The sequence below is a fragment of the Marmota flaviventris genome, chromosome 3, assembly GCF_047511675.1.
Source record: "Marmota flaviventris isolate mMarFla1 chromosome 3, mMarFla1.hap1, whole genome shotgun sequence".
In the NCBI taxonomy this organism is placed as follows: domain Eukaryota; kingdom Metazoa; phylum Chordata; class Mammalia; order Rodentia; family Sciuridae; genus Marmota; species Marmota flaviventris.
This window is the reverse complement of record NC_092500.1, coordinates 174,192,524-174,201,603: the sequence shown is the minus strand read 5'-3', so window position 1 is coordinate 174,201,603 and position 9,080 is coordinate 174,192,524. Positions and strand designations below refer to the sequence as shown.

The following is a 9,080-nucleotide window of genomic DNA, read 5'->3' as shown; positions in this document are numbered from 1 at the left end:
CACATGAAGACGGAGTCATCTGGAACCCTCCCTAACCAGCTCATCTAGAGCTACTGGTTAGTACGAAAACATAACCTGGAAGGAAGGGCGACCTCGTATGTTTTCTGTTTGGGGGAAGGAAGTGTATCTGGAAAAGGTGCTTCAACCTGAACTGTGTGCCGAGCAGGAGTCTCAGTGAGAGCATCACGGTCAGCCTGAGCAAGCCAGGCACAAGTCCAGGAGAGAGGTGGGAAAGTCCTGCAAAAGGGCTATGGCCTTGAGGTGACTGCAAAGGACAGAGGTGTCAGAGTAGCTTCGACAGCCACCGTCACCCTGCTGCCTTGTTGGTCCTGGAGGCTGGAAGGTGGTAGAGGCTTTGAGTTTCTCCATAGGAAGTAATCTGTGTTTAGTTAAGAGGGGATCGAAGACTACAGCTTGCACCCCGGTGGTGTGGAGCTTAGATGTCTGCCAAACCCCCACACGCTAAGGGCTTGGTCGCCAGCCCAGGGTGCCATTGGGAGGTGGTGGGACCTTTAGGACGTGGGCCTGGTGAAAGGATGTTAGGTCACTGGGTGTGCCGTGAGGGGAATATTCCCTTCTCTCCCTTTTGCTTCCTGGCTATCATAACGTGAACGGCCTTTCCCATCACCTGCTCCCCCCATGGTGTTCTGCCTCACCACAGGCCCAAAGGCAACGGGGCCATGGACTGAAATCTCTGAAAACATGCACCAAAATGAATCTTTCTTTCTTATAAGTTTACTTTCTCAGGTATTTTGTTACAGCAATGGAAAGCTAAAACACAGCCCTACTCAGACTCTTCTCTCCTACTCGGCGCTATGAGTCTGAATTCCCTTCTCCTGGGATCTGTGGTAAGGACCTAAGGAGGGTAAGTAGAAATTCTAAGTGAAGAAGGCAAGTCACTGAAATGTGTGATAAGAGGCACAAGACGGCTCCCGTGCAGGCAGGGTTTGTCACGCTCCAGGCTGCCACGTGGCAGAAGCACAGGTCGCAGGACTGAGACGCGGGCTGGCTACCTGGGCAGACATACCTCTTAGTTGCTTTTCTGGTTATCAATCCAGTGAAATGTGAGCCCGGTGCCCTCAGGAGTTTTATCTGTTTTGTCAATCGCTGTATCTCCAGCTCTGAGGAATGTCTGGCACAGACGCCAATCATAAGGAACACACTCATTTACTCAGCTAGACCCTGTCCTGTGAGGAGGTACGGGGCCTGCTTTGAAATTCCTTCCTCTCCACCTCTGCCTGACCAAGCTGCATCCATCTTACGGGGTTTCACGACAATCTTCCCGTTTTTAGCTGTTTTGTTTTTGGACAATGTTTTTATTACTGCATTCTAGCTATTCTAAAAAAATCTCCCTTCCTATACACATTTATTCTTTAAACCCCTTCTTACCTGTTGTCAGCACAGAGCTTTGCCCTGGGTGATGCACTGTCTTGCATTAGTTTGCCATTGTTTGGGGTGAATGCACCTTATTTTCCCCATGGACAGCAGCTCTTTGAGGAAGAGGCCATGACTTAGACCTGTAAGCTCTCCTGTCCCAGGGCAAAGAGATGTAAAATCACACAAGTTAACATCCTTTGTTTGGAAAAGTGACCTACACTTTCTTGAGGAGAAGACCACTGGCCTTGTCCAACTGGAGTGGGATAGCCCTCTATGGGGGTGGGTGCCTCCTTAAGGTCTAACTATCTCAAGAGAATTACAAATTGTCACAAAAACACATCCCTGATGTTTGCCTTAGCTGAAAGAAACCAGGCAGCATGGTCCTGGGGATCCGGTGTGGTGGAGGCCGCCAGACCCTGGGCAGCAGGAGCATCTGGGCCCCACGTGGCGAACTCAACAAAAACCCCGTGGAAGACTTTCCAGCAGGTTTAATAGGTGACTACGAGCTCTATCGATGGGAAGTCCTTATTGTTGGTCCTCCAGACACACTTTATGAAGGTGGTGTTCTTAAGGCTCATCTCACTTCCCAAAAGATTATCCCCTCCAGCCTCCTAAAGTGAAATCATTACAGAAATCTGGCATCCAAATGTTGATAAAAATGGTGACGTTTGCATTTCTATTCTTCATGAGCCTGGGGAGGATAAATATGGTTATGAAAAGCCAGAGGAACGCTGGCTTCCTATCCACACTGTGGGAACCACCATGATTAGTGTCATTTCCATGATGGCAGACCCTAATGGAGAGTCACCTGCGAAAGAATGGAGGGAAGACAGAAATGGAGAATTTAAAAGGAAAGTTGCACTCTGTGCAAGAAAAAGCCAAGAGACTGCTTTTGAGTGACATTTATTCAGCAGCTGGTAATTTCACTTATTTCAGGGTCTTCAATTGAGAAACAGGGCACTGTTTTTCCTGCACTCTACCCCCCCTGTATTGCTGGACTTCTGTTGTAACAAGTTGGCAAAACCCTGGCTGGAACTGGGCTGCAAGAAAACATGCCAGTTATCAATGTTGACAAGAGCCTCACAAGCGCCAGCTTACAGATGATTATGCATTTTGAATTCTAATGAACTGTTTTAACCTTCAGGAAGAATTGTAAAGATGTGTACATAGCACAACATGATCCGGATAATATGTATGCTGTTCATGTACATCCACAAATACACCTTGTACCAAATAATGCTTTCTGATAGTAAATAGAATAAGAATCGTGTAAATTCTAAAAAGATTTTAGCAGGTTTTCTTTCTCTATTCATTGTTTAAAAAGATTCCTTAAAGTCTTTTCATGTCAGATGAAAAGCAATTAGGATTAAAAGTTTCCATTTAATTTCCTTTAAACCACTGAGGCTTCCTTTAACCCTTGTCACTTACTAAACTTTTGTATCTTCTTTGTTTTGACAGTCCTCTTTGCCTTTATCTCTTCCATCTGCTAGAAAGTGCTCAGATGATTTGGTTCGAATACTGAAATACTTCATAAGCAATTACTTGATTTTTAATGATGACTTCAGAGGAGTGGTCATCACCAGGTGCTTTGTCCCTTTTTGTATTCTAGTTGCACCCATCTCTTGGATTGGATGTAGCAATAACATTTTTCTGGCTGTTGAGAGCTCTTGAACCTAGACATTATCTCAAGAACTTAAAAAAGAAAAAAAAAGTGGATTCTAAATTCAACTTACTGAAATTTACCCCAAATAATACAAAATTCTGATTTGGTTTTATTTTTGCCCTTCGGTTGATTAATGTTAAGTTTGGATAAATAAAGCATGCACCACGACGAGGTTCCTACTTCCTGGTTTGCTATTAGGAATGCTATTTGCCCTCATATCCTTCTCCCTAGTCCTTCATATTTCTTTGTCTCTATTCTTCAATACTAGAGATTTTCTCACCTATTGCACAAAGAAATTGCGATGTATATTTTCATGCAATTTGATTTTGGAATTCTGTCACTTTATGTAGTGAGTTCTTCCAAAATATATACTTTTTTCCAATAAAAAAAAAAAAAAAAAAAAGAAACCGGGCAGCATTTCATGAGAACATAGAGCATCTTTCTGCATTCCAGGCTCTGGGTCCATTGTCTGGATGGTAAATGATGTTGATGGTAAATGATGAGGAAAAGAAATGAATTGATCAGTGAAGTTTGGGATGACGTTTTTATGCCCTGGTGTTAACAAAATCACAGGATGAAAAGGTCAAAACTATCTTCAGCGGCTCCCACAGGAAGCTTTCCGGCAGAGGAAGGTATCCTACTCAGACGGTATTGACTATAGTTTCTCACCTTCTCTGTGTTCCATGCTCTGGTATTTGGGCCCTTGATCCTGGAGGGAATTCCTTCCCATGGATCCCTAGAGATTCCCATGGATTCCTAGAGATGGCAAGCAACTGCCCTGTGAGCCCCCCTGTGCTATGCAAACCAACCCTCCCAGGCAAACCCCATGTACCTCCTCCATCAAACTCTCATACACTGGCCCTAAACCACCCTGAGCTAGTCTCAGACAACCAAGAGCTACCCCTAGAGCCCAGAACCTGCCCAGGTTAGTCAACTATCCAAGTCCAACTTGCACCTACCTGCTTTGTCTATTCCTTCTCCCAAGAACCCCAGGAAAGCCTCTGGATAGTGCTTGGCCTCCCTATCCTGAGGGACCCTGCTGGACACCCCCACCCCCGTGCCCTGCATGGCTTTTCCTGCCTCCGATTTGTAGGGATCTTTGAGAATGAACGTTGCTCTTCCTTCATGACATGTTTCTATGTCAGTGTGTGTCACCATGCCTGACGAAACAAGTCCAAGTGCACTTTTGGAACACAGACCTTGTTCTGATGTTTCTTTGGATTTTAAAAATGTTCGATGCAACAGCCCATGCCTGTGATATGCCCTCGGAGGTGGGGGGAAGCTCAGCAGGCACCCTTCTCTTGTGAAGCGTGGTTCACAAGCCTTTGCTCCGTCAAAAGAAAGTGACAGAAGGAGTTTGCGCAAGATGACAGAGAAACGAAATGGTGACTGGGGTTCACGATTACCTTGCCTCAGGGAGAAAGAGAACAGACCAGGGGGCCTGACCTCCAGGAGCCTCCTGAGGCCAAGGAACGGATGTGGGGAGCTTCACTCTGCCTGGGTTGAATCCGTAGCTGTGGAGGAGTAAGAGCAGTGTCACTGTCTTATCTCCAGATTTGACACAAAGCGTTTTATTTCTTTCCCGGTTTCTGTAGGATCTGGTGAAGGGGCCCTGAGGGCTTCTGCTGTGGAGTGAGCTGTCTCCTCCAAATGCCCGAGTTGAAGCCCTCAGCCTGGTGGGTTGGACCTCTTCCTCGCCAGTCCACGCTGAGGTAACGTTGCCAGGACCAATTTGGGATTGTCCAATTCCAGTTGGGAAGTGATTAGGATGGGTGAGGACCTGACGGGGGAACTCCATGATGGGCTTGGGGTCCTCATAAGAAGAGACGGTGGCTCCCTCTTTTTTTTTTTTTTAGAGAGAGAGAGAGAGAGAGAGAGAGAGAGAGAGAGAGACAGAGAAAGAGAGAGAGAGAGAGAGAATTTTTTAATATATTTTTTTTAAGTTTTCAGCGGACACAACATCTTTGTCTGTATGTGGTGCTGAGGATCGAACCCGGGCTGCATGCATGCCAGGCGAGCGCGCTACCACTTGAGCCACATCCCCAGCCCAACGGTGGCTCCCTCTTGCTGTCCACCCTGTGAGGACACAGAGGGAAGGTGCCATCTGTAAGCCTCATGGAGAATGGAATCGGTCAGCACGTTGACTTGGGCTTGCCCACCTCCAGAAATGTGAGGAATGAAATCCTGTTTAGACACCCACTGTGACAGCAGCCCCAGCTGAGGAATCCAGAAACCAAACTGAGTAAGAAGGTGACTAAGGAGGGGTCCCACCTGCACCCACCGGGAGCTTGGCCCACACCAGCCCTCTGGGTGCAGCACATGGTCGGGTGGCTTGCAAACTCTTCCTCACCGGCTCACGATCACCACCATTTTAGGGTCACACGATCTGTTTGCAAGTCAGAGGCAGGAGGATGACATTTAAGGTTAGCTTAATGTCGCCCAAAAGTTTGCAGTGTACAAATTTACTTTTTGAATAACTGTCTGACTTTATAATCATTTTGACATTTATCAAATCTCTTTTTAAACTTACAGTTTAACAATATTAAATCAAGGAAGTAAAATTTGTGCTGCTTAGTTTTAGATCCAAGTTACAGATTGTAAAATAACTTCACCGGTTTTCTTGTCAAAAATGTCATATGTTTCCTGAACAGTGCTTAAGAGTGGTTTAGTCAAACTGAGGGGGACAGCAAGTTACAAATAGGGTAGGGACTGACTCTCTGGGTAGTGCCTGTCAGCATATTTTGAAAGAACACCATGAACAACATGAACAAAGATTATTTTTCTTTTCTCTGAATTATGTTTCTTCTGACTATATTTATGCATAATTCATGTTTGTTGAATGCAACAGTAAAAATAGGACTAGTTATTTATATGCCTTTAAAATGTTGATGGCCTAGCAAACAGAAAGAACAAAAGGGAGGAGGGAGAGAAATGAAGAAAAGCAAGAGAAAGGAAAGGAGCCAGGAACATGGCCCTTCCCAGGGTGCGCTGCACCAGCCTGCTCTGCAGAACAGAGGTGCCTGCGGAACCAGGGACTCAGCAGGAGAGACGGGCCAGGTGCTGCAAGGTTCATGGATCCCCCTGAGGTTTTTTTTCTGCCTACCAACCAAGAAAAGCCCAGGACCGGATGGATACACAGCCGAGTTCTACAAGACCTTTAAAGAAGAACTAATACCAATACTCCTCAAATTATTTCATGAAATAGAAAAAGAGGAAACACTTCCAAACTCATTCTATGTGGCCAATATCACCCTGATTCTAAAACCAGACAAAGACACATCAAAGAAAGAAAACTTCAGACCGATATCTGTAATGAAAACATAGATGCCAAAATTCTCAATAAAATTCTGGCAAATTGAATACAGAAACTATTAAAAAATAGTGCATCATGATCAAGTGGAGTTCATCCCAGGGATGCAAGTTTGGTTCAACATATGGAAATCAATAAATGTTATTCATCACATCAATAGACTTAAAGATAAGAATCATATGATCATCTTAATAGATGCAGAAAAAGCATTCGACAAAATACAGCACCCCTTCATGTTCAAAACACTAGAAAAACTAGGGATAACAGGAACATATCTTAACATCATAAAGGCTATCTATGCTAAGCCCCAGGCCAACATCATTCTAAATGGAGAAAAATTGAAGGCATTCCCTCTAAAAAAGGGAACAAGACAGGGATGCCCTCTTTCACCACTTCTATTTAACAGTTCTTGAAACTGTAGCCAGAGCAATTAGACGAAAGAAGTTAAAGGGATATGAATAGGAAAAGAAGAACTCAAATTATCACTATTTGATGATGACATGATTCTATGCCTAGATGATCCAAAAAAATTCCACCAGAAAACTTCTAGAACTAATAAATGAATTCCACAAAAGTAGCAGGATATAAAATCAACACCCCAAACTCAAAGGTACTTCTGTACATCAGTGACAAATCCTCTGAAAGAGAAATTATAATAGCCTTAAAAAAAACAAAAACTTGGGAATCAACTTACTGAAAGAGGTGAAAGACCTCTACAATGAAAACTACAGAATGCTAAAGAAGGAAATTAAATAAGACCTTAGAAGATGGAAGGATCTCCCTTGCTCTTGGATAGGCAGAATTAATATTGTCAAAATGACCATACTACTAAGAGCACTACACAGATGTAATGCAATTCTGATCAAAATCCCAATGACATTCCTCATAGATATAGAAAAAGTAATCATGAAATTCATCTGGAAAAATAAGAGACCCAGAATAGCCAAAGCAATCCTTAGCAGGAAGAGTGAAGCAGGTGGCATCACTATACCAGGCCTTAAACTATATTACAGAGCAATAGTAACAAAATTAGGCATGAAAATAGACCAGTGGTACAGAATAGAAGACACAGACAAACCCTCATAAGTACAGTTATCTCATACTACACAAAGGCTCCAAAAATGTACATTTGAGAAAAGATAGCCTCTTCAAAAATGGTGCTAGGAGAACTGGAAATCCATACGCAGCAAAGTGAAATTAAGCCCCCATCTCTCAACCTGCACAAAATGCAACCCCCTGTTTTTTTTCTGGAAGTGTTTTCTCTTCAGTGAGGTCTGTCATAAGCAAACAGAACCCCTGGGTGGTGCATGAAAAGCCATTTCTGCAAGCCCTTGCTGCCCAGGGGACCTGGGAACACCTGGGGCTGCTGGACTCTCTACTGGCAGAGCAGTGCCCTCCTGCCTTCCCACCTTCCCGCCAGGGTCTCCTTCCTCTCCCCCTTGTTCTCCAGCCCTAAAACTCTCCGGTCCCTGTTGAACAGCCCCAAACCCCCACAATTCTATTCCCCACCACCCAGAGATTCTCAGGGGTGCCTGCTTTGCATTCATTGGGTTTACTGCAGAACGTTGTCAGCTAAGATTTGGCCCAGTTTTTCTTGAAGCCTGTAAAACAAAGACAGGAGCCCCCTCCGTTTCATTTGTCAAACACACTGTAACCTTGAATTTGATTTTGTAAGCAATTACGCTCAGCCCTGGGTGCCCTGGAGGGTGCACACCTCGCTGGTTGCTAAGCATCACTTTCCTACTGTTCTCAGTCCTCTCCTAATCTGCCCAGGACAGTGATGGCCTCGGCCTCTATGCAACAGGCTGTACTGCTGGCTGCTTTCCCTGCCCCCTTGGCTCCTCTGGTCTCCTTTGGTCAGGCCCCACCAGCAGGGCAGACCAGCTCCAGGCAAGTCACATTCATCCTCTGGATGTCACCCACCGGCCTTAGCCAGGAGGGACACTCTATGGAAAGAGGGTGTTTCCTCTCAGCAGGCCACTGGCCAGCCAGGCTGCAGGGGTCCTGCCACTCATCCTGTGGTATCCACAGAAGTGGTGTCTGGGGCTCTACTCCAGTCACTGTGATTCCTGCCCGTCACTGTCTCATGAGTGTCCCTTCCAGTCCCTTCTTCCACTGCCACCCCCGACCTCTATATGGGGAAAATAGACGAAGATGGTGGGGGCTGAGGTTAAGAGGATAATTCTATAGGATGAGCCCACTGTACTGACTCCCACATCCTTTCTTTGCCTGCAGCCCCACCTGGCCTGAGGGGACAGGAAATGTCACATTCCTCAGCCAACTGAGGCAGAGGCAGAAGGTCAGGCATCTGTGTAGATAATGAGTGTTGGAGGGCAGAGGGTCATCACCGGTTGATAACACCTCCAGAATCACTTCCCAACACAAGCCACCGTCCCCTGGGCTGCTCCTTCCTGCCCTTAGGCACATACCTGGACAGGAAAGAGAGGTGGGAAGGTTCTGGGGTCTATACAAGAGCAAGACACTCCCCTCCTGAGGGCATCCTGCTCTGGGCCCCCTTCTCTCTGGAGAATTCTGCCTCCTATGTCCCCTCTTAAATAAAAATAAAACTTGCTTTCCATGTTGCTTGCTTCAGGTTTCTCGGGTATTTAGTCTTCATCACGGTGAGGGCTTTGTGGACTTAGCCCTGGTCTCACCATGTGCTTCTGCCTCTGTGTGTCCGTGGTCGGTTTCAGGGTTTGGTGGTCTGCTTTGTGTGCACCCATCCTCTGC

The 9,080-nt window shown here is 45.6% G+C and overlaps 1 pseudogene; it reads left to right on the top strand.

The window, feature by feature from the left end:
- Positions 1-1,754: 1,754 nt before the first annotated feature.
- LOC114080473 (ubiquitin-conjugating enzyme E2 G1 pseudogene) lies at positions 1,755-2,343 on the top strand (annotated as a pseudogene).
- Positions 2,344-9,080: the final 6,737 nt, after the last annotated feature.